Genomic DNA, 14,415 nt, shown 5'->3' with positions numbered 1-14,415 from the left:
GAAATATTCCACACAATTTCCAGTTCTCCTATGAGCCAGTTCACCTATGAGGACATATATTGCCTAGTGGAGGCTGTAGATCTGAATTATTGGACTTTTTGTCCACTTTTGCAAGTTTAAGGGATCCTATTTTTTTTCTTCACTATTATAGTACTTCATAATCACTTAGATGCCTATGTGAAGGGGAAAGCTTCATTTCCCATCTGTTGTAGAAGACGCAAGTGGGGTTTCAGGAACCAATGCACTATATCAAATCCTATTTTCCTATCTCCAAAGCATGCAGAAGACTCCAAGTTAGTGTATTTTTATGCCCTACGGGTGCCACTGTAAATATTTGTACTGTAAATATTTTGAACATCTAAGAACCATTTTGATGCATATTTACATCATATTCATTCACTCCCGCAGTTTCTGCTTATATTTCTGAACTTAAATATTATCCAACCTTTCTAAAACATTGTTTTAATGAATCAAGCTTACAGCCTATTTGAATCACATGTGAAAAACACAGCACAGTGTGTGTGTGTGTGTGTGTGTGTGTGTGTTTGTTTTTCCCTCAGTAAATATCTGTATCTAACCCAAATTTCATTAGCTGCAAAGGTGGTTTATACTCGGTGAACAGAATACCCTTTTTTTCCCCAACGTATATTTTTCAACATATATTGCAGTGCAGGGGAGGACAGCAAAGCTACGCCATCATCTTGGAAGCATTCTTGCTGCTAGTGCCAGAATTCTATCTTCATTTTTGTATGGAACATTAATGATCACTCTTTGTTTATAAAGCTTCTCAGCTAAACTCTTCAATTCACCATAGCCCAAATCGATGAAATGACCATCCTATCACAAACATACACACACACACACACACACACACTTACGTATAGATTATATGTTATGTGTATAACACACAAGGAGTGACACACACAAGCAAGAAAATGAACAAAAAAGAAATATATGTGGTTTATTGGGAATGATTATTGCCTCTGGATTAATGACTGGCAAACTGCAGTTAGTGCAGATAACTGCAGAACAATGAATCTTGGAACAAAAAGGGAAACATAGCCCATCTGCTAAAAGGGAAGATGCTGCTGAATACTAATTATGAAAGAGATCTGGGAGTTGTTGACAAAAATCTCCAAAGCATTCTGTTTAATGTGCAACTGCAGTGAAAGGGCAAAACCAGTGCTGGATTGCGTTGCTAGTGGGAGACAGTGTTAAACCAAAGCAGCTGGCATTGCTACTGTAAGGTATTGTTGTTTTGTCATCACCTAAACTACTTTTATTGGTTCCTGGCTGTTACAGGGCCAAAATGCATTTCCTGTTGAAGTGTTTAGGCTGTATGGTAGCTAAGATACCAGAGCTGTATAACTTTGATTACCACATGTGCATAGAAGAGAAAAGGATATGGGGGAAACACATATAATCAAACTCATTTGATTAGTATTACTTCTTTCTTTCTCACCTCCCTCCATCCAAATGGTGCATATTTTCTCCTGACTTCCATTTGAAAATACACACACACACACACACACACCAGAGAGAGATAACCCAAGCTCCACATAAAGGATTCTTTTATCATGTGTGCATATATGCTTTCAGGAAATGCCAAATGACAGAGTGAAAATTCAATATGGGAAGGTTCTGGTGCAAGTGTGAAGGTACATGAGGCAAGAAGCTTGCTGAAGCTAAGTAGATCAAGGACAAGGCTAGGATGGGAGAGTTTGCAAACCCTTTGTATGATGCTGCCTTCAGATACATGTTGTTGGAATGATGGGATACGAACATAAACAAATGCAAACATCTGTTTTGGACAGGAGGCACATAGATTAAGTATCTTCTCTAACATGCCTCCCTGGATTAAGTACATTATCCTTTTTTTTACATTTTCATACATTTTTTGAAAGTTCTTTTCTTGTAAAAGGTTTGTGGTAAATTCAAATACAAAGGCTTAATGCTTTGCATGGAAAGATATGTTGCAAAAGTTCAAGAAGAAGTGGAAGGCCTGAGATGCTTAAAATGAAGAAAGGACTTGAAGCTGATGCACAGGGAATGGAGACACATCTCTGTCCATGACTGAAGCTTGTAGAGCATCCACTTGCCAATAGCAGGGGCTAAGATTGTGGACCTGCAGTAGATGTGTTGCAGACCTCAGTAGGCAGGCAGACAAGTAGCAGTCAAGAGTATAGTGTAATAATCTAGTGTTATGACTACACTGTGGGAGAGCTAGAAGTAAGACTAAGGCTAGGACAGAGCTTGCCACCTGGAGTGTTGCTCTGATCTGATGCCTTCAAAGGGTTGAGATACTCATGAGGTAGGTCGATGTTTAAGACATGGCCTCCCTGGAAGTGATCAGGCCTTAGTTATACGACAGAACTCTGTTTCTGAGGCAAAGTTGGTATGTTTCCTGCTTCATCTAGAGATGGTATGGGTGAGACAATGGGATGCGGATAGCTGAGGGAGTTTCTTCAGTGAAGTCATGTGTGTCCTATGTCATTGACAGGGAAACATTATTTGGAGCAGAGAATAGAAAAAGTGTTCTTTAGAATTCTTCTTCCACTTCATCTGAGGAAGTCTCAGACAGTGTGGTGGAGCCAGGGCTCTCAAGGTTGCAGTGCCAGAACCTTCTAAATAGCAGCGATGCTGGCATCACCTGCCACCCCCCCCCTCAGAATTCTCTGTTCCTGCTAAGGTTAGCCACAATTCTCACAGTAGCTGGTGGAAATAAATTTCCCCAAAAACAATAATATTGTCCTGTTGTATGTTGTGGTGGCTTGGTCATGATCATGAATGGTCAATTGAGACCCATTAGCTTAAAAAAAAAAAAAAAAAAGACCAGCTCCTGGTGAAAATAAAACTACTAGAACTGATTTGTTGATATGGATTAACAAAGTTTCTTGAATTTTAGGAATCTCCTTGGAGATTCCACTATGGGGAATTGTTATGATGAGTGTCTGCACTTCAAGATTTACCACTAGACCACTGAAAGTGTGCATATGAGGAGTTGTCTCATTGACTGTTTTCTGAGATGGTTCAGAAAACAGGACTCATTATCAGAGTTCTTTATGTGTTATGACTCTCTTCTGATGCAGAGTTTGAGTTCTGTGCCATGACACTAAGATGTTAATACAGCAAAATGCCTCATACAGCCCCCTAATACCACTGCACTAGTGATTTAAGGAAGACTCTGGGCTGATTATCTGCCACAACTAGTGCACATTCGGAATAATCTGGCACAACAGGAAGGGAGATGCCATGGACAGTGGCATCGTATTACACTGGCCTATCCCAACACAGTGAGGTCTTGTATGCACCTATTGAACTTAATGGAGATTACTTCTGAGTTGACATGAATAGGACTGTAAACGTATTATCCCGTGGGATCCAGTCACTGCTCCCCATCCAACAAACACAATGCACGTGCACAAATAGGACACATGGATCTGCTGAAATGGGGGATTCTTGGTCTGACATAATTAGAGGTCCCCTATAATGCCCTTGGCCCTAGGGTTCAGTCTTCTGTTACTCTTGGGTTATAGCAGTGATCACAAATGAGGGATAGGGAAGGGTATAACATGTCTATTTAGAGAAATGTCAAGTGTATGGATAAAGAAGTATAGGGGGAAAGATATTAAAAATTGTATGCTGATTGTTAGGGATGAAGTAGTGAGGCAAACATACTATTTTGATTGACTGTTGAGAGTATAGAACTTCACTATTGCTGGGTGTTTTTTCCAGGGATCGGGTTGACAGTGGGGTTCTAAGAGCAGCTGGAGAGGTCAGGAAGATAGAGCAGCTGCAAGCTGCAGTTAAAGGAAAAAGAAGTTCTAGGAAAATGAGGAAAGGATTACTCCCGTAACACACACACACACACACACACACACACACAGAACTTTAGGTCTGTGCCTTATAATTTAGGGAGGCAGTCATCTACATTGCCTACTTGTCTTGTTTGACTTTGTGTTGAACAGCCTTCTCCATCTTGGTGCCCTCCAGATGTTTTGGACTTCAACTTCCATCAGCCTGAGCTAGCATGGCCAATGGTAAGTAATGCTGGAAGTTGTAGTCCAAAACTTCTGGAGGGCACCAGGCTGGGGTGGGCAGTTATTACAATGATTAAGCATGAAATTCCATTTTTTTCTTAGAACTTAGGTTACCACAGCTCCATTTCAGGCAATACTTTGGAACTTGCTCAAGACCTTTGTGGTGGTAAGATGATCTCTTTTGCCTCCTTTCTCATCTAGAAACATAGGAAGGCTAGTGCAGAATTGTATAAAGTTATTACTGTTTTTTTGTTTTGTTTTTAAAAACCTATTAGATCCATTGTTGCTTGCCCTGTGTGGTGAAGGTGAACAGCTTTCACAGCCACAACCAGGTTACATTTATATACTTGAGAGCACAGGGTAATGGAAGGAAATTCCTCAGGTGGGGGAAGGAGGTAGGCAATAACAGCAGTAGAACTCTCACTCCCACATGGTGAGGTGTCATAATGGGTATAAAGTCTAATGGAGTGGTGGGCAGGCTCAGGAAATGATCCTTGGTATGAAATATTTTCATCTGTGAAATGTGGGATGGTATGATATTAGCATATATTCAATTATTCTGGGTTAAGTAAGTGTAGATCAGGAAGCAACTAAATTATCAGTTACTGTTACTATGTATTCCCTCCATGCAGCTTACAGGAAAATTCACCGGTACAGATTCCATTTTTATAAAATCCTGTGAATGTTATACCCCTGGATTTTTACAGGAAAATGGACTACACTTAATGACCATCAGTTTGCATATAGGATCATTAATTGATTTCAAATATAGATTAACTACAGAATTAAAATCTGTAGTGGAATCATTGATCACAGATGGGCAAACAGATTCAGATCAGTACGTATCAATGGAAGTAGCTCTTTCTCCTCTATACAAGACATTTGCATAAACAGCCTGTAAGTGGCAACTTCACCCTCCTAAATACACATCCTCTGTATCAATTTCTGAATCATATGTATTTTTTCTGTATTTTGGCTTGCCTTCAGGTCAAACAACAAGAATAAATTAGATGGCATAGTGGTATGATCTGAAGAGTTTTTGCTGTAACAGTATTTTAATAATCAGAAAAGTCATTCATGTATAGTTATGATAAATTGCTTTGCTACAGGGTAATATAAACTTTAACAAGTATGATGAATATTTCTGCTTTGCTAAGGAAACTGAAGTTACGGTAACTGCTTAAAATATATGCATCAGAAGGAATTAAGATGAAAAAAGCAGACTGAAAATAGCTCAGAATGATGCTTCTATATATTAAATCAGAGAATAAGTTTTATAGATAAGCAATATAAAAAACACATTCCTTCTAAAAGGACAAAAAATGGGTAGGCATACATTAGTTATGTCTTTGATGAGAGAAAGGTTTTCTGAAAATTGGTGTGTAATTTGGCTTACATGGATATTTGAACACCTGACTTCTGACACGCTAAGGACTTGAAGACCAGGTTCACACAATCATGGAGGGGAAATAAGCCACCGTGGCTTCCCGTGTGTGCCCATCATGAGCTGCCTAATAAGCATAATTACCCTCACTGGGCACGGGTTGTCATGACATCCCAAACCATCCTGAAACGCATGGCTTGTTCTAGGGTTTCGGGGTGGGGATTTTTGTAAACCACCCCAGTCACCCATGCTCGCTGGGTTTGGATGGACATTCAACTAATTACTGAATGATGGTCCACGAAAATGGACATTAAACTAATACTGAATCTGTCTCTCCACAGATATTTGGGGTTTTCCCTCATCCACTGTTTCACCTGTGATTCCAAGAGACATGAAAACCTAGCCTGGGCTGATCATTATGGCTGTGGCAATCGTATTAACACTGGCTAATTTTTGGAGCCACCTTGTCAGTGCTGTTAAGGCAGTCTGTTCAGGGGAAGAATGCAGTGTGTGTGTGTGTGTGTGTGTGTGTGTGTTTCCATATATCCAGTTTGGTGTTGAAATGATGAACCACAGAGTGTCTCATTTAGAGAACAAGCACTCCTATTAGTGGTGGCTCCAGTTTAAAGAGCTAGAGGAAATGAATTCTATGCATCCCTGAGAAGTGGCAACACAATCCCAAATTGACCAGTATATCCAAGATCTGAGGGGCAGCCATCATAAGACAAAAGAGGAGGAACTGGATGGGGAGTATAAAAGAAAAGAATTGGGGGACAGCTGGCTGGAAGGACTGGGAACAGACAGAAGTGTTACTGTACAGCTTCCAAGTGTGGGAAACCTGGGCTAAAGCAAGAAGGAAAGCCTATGTTTTGTTCTTGAAGCAGTCAGGCAGAAGGACCATGGAATAAAAGAGCAATTCATAAGCAGCTCTAGTTTGACACACATATGCCTGGGTTAGGGAGCCCAGTATAAGAAATGGACTTAGTCATATTCCAAAGCACCCCCCCACCCCTGCCCCAAATGGGGAAAAGACAAGAAAGACCAAAATAGGCCTTACATCTTGGGAGAAGTAAGTAAACAGCTCCTCGCCCCAGGGTAAATTCCATCATGCAGAGGACTGGAGAGGGACCTATTTTTGACCACATACATCCTCTGTGTATCCCACCTAAGGACCCTTTTGCTTTGGAATGAGGCCCTAAAGGTCACTGTCACATGAACTCTTTATGGGACATATAACTGGCATTACAACTGCAGGGCTGAATTTTTAAAAAGTTGTGGGTATCAGTATAGCACAGATATCTTGGAAAAGCCTAAAGGGCCACCGGCTGAGCTACACAATGGTAAGCTGGAACAAAAAGCATAGTCATGGGTCAAGGCAGTAATTCAGACTGTCATTGCAACAGGAAGTTTAAGAATGACCTTTTTATCTTTAGGCAGGAGGTTTGTAAAAAATGCTCTCAGAGTACTTCGGTTGAGTTTATTGTATACATCTCTGTATGTATTTCATTGTACTGTACAAAGTATTTTAGGAGACTAGTATTTTAAGTTTCAATCAAATAGCTGTATGAAGTGGCAGAAGAGAGAACACTGCCATCTTCATTGGGAGGCACCTTGAAGCTCTTACTTCTGTCTGACTTCTAATATATTTCTTTGTGGTCCAGATCGATTCCATTTCCATTAGGCCTTTATATCTGACATTACAAAAAGAAAAGAAAATAGAGGTAAGTGTGCTGAGAATGCTTCTTGTCAATGAAAACGGGGGGGGGGAGGTATATCCATTTGTTTGAAGTGGAATTTATAACTACAAAGAAAAAAACATTTTCTGGAATAAGGGGTGACTTACTCAGTAACTCTGAGTTTCTATACCTTCTCCCAGCTATAGTGTCATGCTTGACTGGACCAGGTTTTTCAGTTGTCAAATATAGATGTACTTCATCAACACTGGAAGTTGAGAAGGAGCTGCTAATGTAGCCTGACTTGACCAACAATATCCTGTCCTGGAATAAAAGTTCCTATCTCCATCAAAACCTCCAACTCTGACCTGTAGGAAACAGATCTACTAAGATGTACATAGGTGACATAGAAAAAGAGGGCACAGCTCATGGGGCGGGGATGGCTATCTGACATCCAGAGAAACATACACAGATGTCATGAAAGGCTTAGAGGACAGATCAGCCAGGAAACTAAACAGTAACATTTTGTTGTTCAGTCGTTAAGTTGTGTCTGACTCTTTGTGACCCCATGGACCATAGCACGCCAGTCCTTCCTGTCCTGCGCTCTCTCCCGGAGCGTGCTCAAGTTCCTATTCATTGCATCAGTGATGCTATCTAGCCATCTCATCCTCTGCTGTCCCCTTCTCCTTTTGCCTTCAATCTTTCCCAGCATTAGGGTCTTTTCCAGTGAGTTTTCTCTTCGCATTACTATCTCTTAACAAGAACAGAACATCAACAATAAACTTGTGATTCCATCCAGATAAATTGAGTGCCACCTAGTGACTAAATTATATCATGATACTATCCAGACAACAGGTTCCATTAGAGATGGACAGACTCAGAGGAGGGAGGTACGCAAGCAGCAACCAATGGCTATCGCCCACATGAGCCAGGCTACACAAACCCCTGGAGGGCTTGGAGAGCTGTCTGGAAGTGCACCACAGCTGCCTGCTCCTCCGTGCAACCAGCCATCTTTTATGCAAGATGGAGCTCTATATTTTTGCATATTTGCTGTGTATATATGAGGCAATAAAATGCTAGTAAATATATGAGGGAGCGAACCTTATCTCCCTCAGCAGGGAGTTCCACAGCCAGGGAGTGGCCACCGAGAAGGCCCTCTTTCGCATTGCCACCAAGTGCACCTTTGAAGGCAGTGGTATTGAAAGAAGGGCCTCTCCAAAAGATCTTCAGAACTGGGCAGGCTCATATGAAAGAAGACAGCCTTTCAGGTATAGAGAAAAAATGATTAAACCCATCCAAACCATTTTTTGTTCAGGTAGAACAATTGTATGAACTATCATAGTTCACATATGTATGCTGGGGAATCTTAAGTAGTAGTGGGTGTGTTTATTCTTTGGACTATGGCAGTGCATTATACATACGGCTTCCTTTGAAAGAGAGGTTCACCTGGCACCTACTTTGGTGGCATTCTGGTGTCAAACGAGGTTCCCCCCCCCAGTCTTTTTAATCTGTCTTGGATTTAGACCATTTTTACTTTTTGCAGCTGTGTTTTTATGCTGGTTTATATTTTATTGTTGTTTGTATTAGGGATGGCGGAGAATTCCGCCACGGATTTCAGTGAGGCCGAATGCACTGGCATTTGGTCCCCCGAAATCCATGGTGGAATGGCCTGCCACCCACACCCCCCGCAGATTCCCCCCAGGACGACGCTTACCTGGGGTGGAATTAAATGGCAGCGGGTCCGGAGGCGGGTCCGGCGGCGGTGGCTGGTCTTTCGACTGGCTGCCGCGGCCGCCATTCCCATCCTGGTCTTTGCCGTGATAGGCTATGTAAGTCTTTACGTAGCCTATCATGGCAAACCAAGCAAAAAAAAAACCAATGGCATACGCAAATGGCGTCGGCTACGGTGTCCGCCATTTGCGTTCCCTATTTTTCGCTGTTTTAGTCTACGTGAATATTTACGTAGGCTATTATGGCGAAAAAAAAGGGGAACGCAAATAGCGTAGTGGGCGCTATTTGCGTTCCTTTTTTTCCCGCCGTAATAGCCTACGTAAATATTCACGTAGGGTAAAACGGTGAAAAATGGGGTACACAAATAGCGGCCGCCGTAGCCACTGCCATTTGTTTATGCCCTTTTTTTTTTGCCCAGCCATGATAGGCTACGTATAGGGATGGACGAAAGTCCCTTACCTGTTCTTGAAGCTTGCTTCGCGGTGGGGGGGAGGCGCTTCGGTTCTCCCCCCAAAGTTCAGGCGAGGGGGGGGAGGTGCCTCACCTCTCCCAGCCGAAATTCAGGCTGGGGGGGAGGCGCCCCATCCCTCGCTGGCAAAATTCAGGCCGGATAGGAACGCCCCGTCTACCCGGCCGCAAAAAAAAAAGTAAAAAGAAAACACACACACACTATGGATATACGAAAGTCACTTACCTGGTCTCGCAGCTTGCTTCGCGGTGGGGGGGAGGCGCTTCGCTTCTCCCCCCAAAGTTCAGGCTGGGGGGGGAGGCTTCTTGCCTCGCCCGGCTAAAATTCAGGCTGGGGGGAGGCTTCCCGCCTTGCCCAGCCGAAATTCAGGCCAGGGAGAAGCGCCCCGTCTCCCCGGCCGCGAACTTCAAAAGAAAAAAAAAAAAAGCCCCGTGATAGGCTACGTAACGATTTACATAGCCTATCACGGCTAGATCTGCAAAGTCAGCCATGATAGGCTACGTTAATCGTCATGTAGCCTATCACGGGTGACTTAAAAAAAAAAAGCGCATACGCAAATGGCGGCCCCCATAGGGAGCCGCCATTCACATTCCTTATTTGGTCCCTGTAGTCTACGTAAAGATTTAGCGTTGCCCTTATTTTCGCCGTAGTCTACGTAAATCTTTACGTAGACTACAGGGACCAAATAAGGAACACGAATGGCGGCTCCCTATGGGGGCCGCCATTAGCGTACGTGCTTTTTTTTTTTTTAAGTCACCCGTGATAGGCTATGTGATGATTAACGTAGCCTATCACGGCTGACTTTGCAAATCTAGCCGTGATAGGCTACGTTAATCGTTACGTAGCCTATCACAGGGGCGGTGGTTTTTTTTTTACTTTTCTTGTAATGGCGGCGGTGGCAGCCGGTCAAAAGACCGGCTGCCGCCCCCGCCCCTGACGAAGACCTGCCGAACCGCTGCCGGGACCCGCCGCCGGGAGCGACATTCGTAAAAGCTAAGTCCCATCCCGGGGGGGGGGGCAGGGGGGCGGAGAATTTCTCCCCGAACCTTCGGAGGACCGAATGCATTGGCACTCGCCCCCCCGAAGTTTCGGAAAGAAATTCTCCCCCATCCCTCACACACACACACCCGTGATAGGCTACGTAACAATTTATGTAGCCTATCACGGCTAGATTTCCAAAGTCAGCCATGTTCGGCTATGTAAATCATCACGTAGCCTATCACGGGTGACTTTGGAAAAAAAAAAGCGTGTACGCAAATGGCGGCTCCCATGGGGACCACCATTTGCATTCCTTATTTTGACACGTCTAGTCTACGTAAAGATTTACGTAGACTACGGCGAAAATAAGGGCAACGCAAATAGCGTTCCCTTATTTTCACTGTAGTCTACGTAAATGTTTATGTAGACTAGACGTGCCAAAATAAGGAACGCAAATGGCGGCGCCCATGGGCCGCCATTTGCGTACGCGCTTTTTTTCTTTTTTTTTCAAAGTCACCCGTGATAGGCTACGTGACGATTTACGTAGCCTATAATGGCTGACTTTGGAAATCTAGCCGTGATAGGCTACGTAAATCGTTATGTAGCCTATCACAGGTGTGTGTTGTTCTTTTTTACTTTGTTTTTTTTTTTTTTTGCAATGGCGGCAGCGGCAGCCAGTCGGGAGACTGGCCACCGCCCCCGACGAACTGCCGCCGAACCGCCGCCGGGACCCACCGCCGAGAGGGACATTCGGCCACGGTAAGTCCCATCCCGGGGGGGGTGGGGGGCCGGTGGAGAATTTCCCCACCAATTTCGGGGGGACGAATGCATTGGCATTCGGCCTCCCGAAGATTCATGGAGAAATTCTCCGCCATCCCTAGCTATGTAAAGACTTACGTAGCCTATCATGACTGCCTGGCTGGACGCAAATGGCTGGACACATTTGCATCCGCACCAGCCAGTCTGCAGCCGGAACTCCGGCTGAGGACGGCCCTGGCTGGCTGCTCCACGGAGCCGCCGCGGAGCAGAGCCGGGCAGGCAGGATTCCGGGGGGGAGGGACGGAGCGCCTCCCCCCCCACTGTGAACACAATCCACAAAAAGGTAAGTGACTTTCGTACATCCCTAGTTTGTATTGTTATTTTACTTGTTGTTGTGTACTTCCTTGAGAACTTTGTTATAGTGCAGCCTATAAACATTGCTAATTGTTGTTTATTATTCCCTTGCTCAGACAGGCGCTCATCCAGAAGAACCAGATTTTATTTTTTTTAATGGCCTGAAGTTGGAAAACTCCATGCCTTGAAAGAGTTTCTTCTGGCCTCAGAAGAACTAAGACTGCCAGACTGCGTTTAAATTGTTTCACTTCTGCTTTATTTGTTCTGGTGTTTAATTCGCTTAGAGCTCAGCTCCTGCTAAAACCTAATTTGCTCGTCTTAATTAACTGCAATGAGCTGTTATTTGCTATGTCACTCCAGGTCTTTCCAAATTTCTTTCACTTTTGCTACTAAGACAATCATATTGTTTAGAAAACCACAATGAAGGAATAAATATTTGGTACCTGAAGAAAGTGACCATAAGGAACTCAAGGTACCAGGAAAGAAATGAGATTTAAATAGGCAATTGTGAGGTTGATTGACCTTAACACTGGCACTCTACCAGTTGAGTAGAGTAAAAAAAGTAGAATACAAAGGTAGAAAGCTTCGAACTCTGTACTTTTGGCCAAGAAGCGATATTTTGTAGGTGGGCTAGCAAAGTACAGACAAGAAGCCAGGAATGTTTTCTGCCGAGACTAATTTGATGATGTATGATGAAGACTGCATGTACATTGAAGAATTAATAGAGGTAACTTTTATTGCCAGAGTTGGTGAGATCAGACATTTTCCAGGCCCAGAAGATCAGCAAAGTGCCCATCACCCTGCCAGTACATCATTCCAACTTTGCACAAGCCTTCCAAGAGAGTCAGGTGCCTAGCTACCTGAGGACCAATGAAATCCTAGACCCAGCACTGACATCACATGTCTCCTTTCTTAAAAGAGTCCTCCAGAAATTACCACCCCTGCCCACTTTGGTGGAAAATGGCTTTTGACCTTAAATCCAAAGCCTGGCTAGGAACAAGTCATCTGAGTTAAGAATTTCGTTGGATTACCCAGGCTCTGGAAAGCTTTGTATGATGTCAATTACCAGGCAGGCCTATTGACAACACATGGCACATTTGGGCAGCTGCTAGCTGATGTCTGCCCTGGACCCCCTTTCAAAAATTCTCAAAACCTTGATCAGTGCAAAGCAGCTGGGAGCTACCACTGAATTCCCCCACAATGGCCTGGACTGACTCTATGTCAGGAGAATTGTGGGAAATGTAAATGGCAGCTCTCAGCTATCTGGTGCAGATTGGAATTCTGATGCTGCTCCAGCCACAAGGTAAGCCCACTAAAGCTTGCTTAAGAGCATTTTGATGAATCATAGAATCATAGAACAGTAGGGTTGGAAGGGGCCTACAAGACCATCAAGTCCAATCCCCTACTCAGTGCAGGAATCCCAGTCAGACCATCCCTGACAAATGGCTGTCCAGCCTTGTCTTGAATGCCTCCAGTGTGGGAGAGCCCACTACCTCCCTAGGTCATTGGTTCCATTGTCATATTGCTCTAACAGTCAGGACGTTTTCCCTGATGTTCAGCTGGAATCTGGCTTCCTGTAACTTGAGCCCATTATTCTCTGTCCTGCACTCTGGGGTAATCGAGAAAAGATGCTGGCCTTCCTCTCTGTGGCAACCTTTCAAGTACTTGAAGAGCGCTATCATGTCTCCCCTCAGTCTTCTCAAGGCTAAACATGCCCAGTTCTTTCAATCTCTCTTCATAGGGCTTTGTTTCCAGTCCCCTGATCATCTTTGTTGCCCTCCTCTGAACCCTCTCCAGCTTGTCTGCATCTTTCTTAAAGTGTGGTGCCCAGAACTGGACACAGTACTCCAGATGAGGCCTAACCAGTGCTGAGTAGAGGGGGACTAGTACTTCCTGGGATTTGGAAGCTATGCTTCTGTTAATGCAGCCCAAAAGAGCATTTGCCTTTTTTGCAGCCACATCACATTGTTGGCTCATATTCAGCTTGTGATCGACAACAATTCCAAGATCCTTCTCACTTGTAGTATTGTTGAGCCAAGTCTCCCACATCTTGTAACTGTGCATTTGGTTTCTTTTTCCTAGGCATTTATCCCTATTAAATTCAATTCTGTTGTTTTCTGCTCAGTGCTCCAGGCTCTCAAGATCACTTTGAATTTTGTTTCTGTCTCCCAAAGTATTAGCTGTCCCATTCAATTTTGTGTCATCTGCAAATTTGATCAGCATTCCCTGCACCTCCTCCTCCAAGCCATTAATAAAAATGTTGAAGAGCACTGGGCCCAGGACTGAGCCCTGCGGTACCCCACTCGTTACATCTCCCCAGTTTGAGAAGATCCCATTGATAAGCACTCTTTGAGTCCGATTCTGTAGCCAACTGTGGATCCACATGATCGTTGTTTCATCTAGCCCACTTCGAGCAAGTTTGCTCATCAGGATATCATGGGGCACTTTGTCGAAAGCTTTGCTGAAGTCGAGGTATATTATGTCCACAGCATTCCCACAGTCCACAAGGGAGGTGACCTGATCAAAAAATGAGATCAGATTCATCTGGCAGGATTTGTTCTTGAGAAATCCATGTTGGCTTCAAGTAATCTTTGCTAGGGATATCAGAGAATTCCACGACGGATTCCAGTGAGAATTATTAGAATCCGGCCCCCCGGAATCCGTGGCGGAACGGTCTCCCGCCCCCCTGCGAAATCCCCCCACGACAGAACTTAACCTGGGGCAGATGCGGCATCGGCAGTGTCCTTGCAGCCGTGATAGGCTACGTAAGTATTTATGTAGCCTATCATGGAAATGACCAGGGGCGCAAATGGCGTAGTGGCCGCCATTTGCATCCCTGCTCTTTGCCGTGATAGGCTATGTAAATGCTTACGTAGCCTATCACAGCTGCTTGCAAGGATGCAAATGGCAGCTGCTACGACAGCTGCCATTTGCAGGCGCAGCTGCCCGGCCGTGGATGGCCCTGGCCGGCGGCTCCGCAGAGCTGCTGCAGAGTGGAGCCAGCCATGGAGGATTCCGGGGGGAAGG

This window comes from Heloderma suspectum, chromosome 2 (genome assembly GCF_057233095.1).
Source record: "Heloderma suspectum isolate Gila_16-S chromosome 2, 16-S_ref, whole genome shotgun sequence".
In the NCBI taxonomy this organism is placed as follows: domain Eukaryota; kingdom Metazoa; phylum Chordata; class Lepidosauria; order Squamata; family Helodermatidae; genus Heloderma; species Heloderma suspectum.
This window is presented reverse-complemented; position numbering follows the sequence as displayed.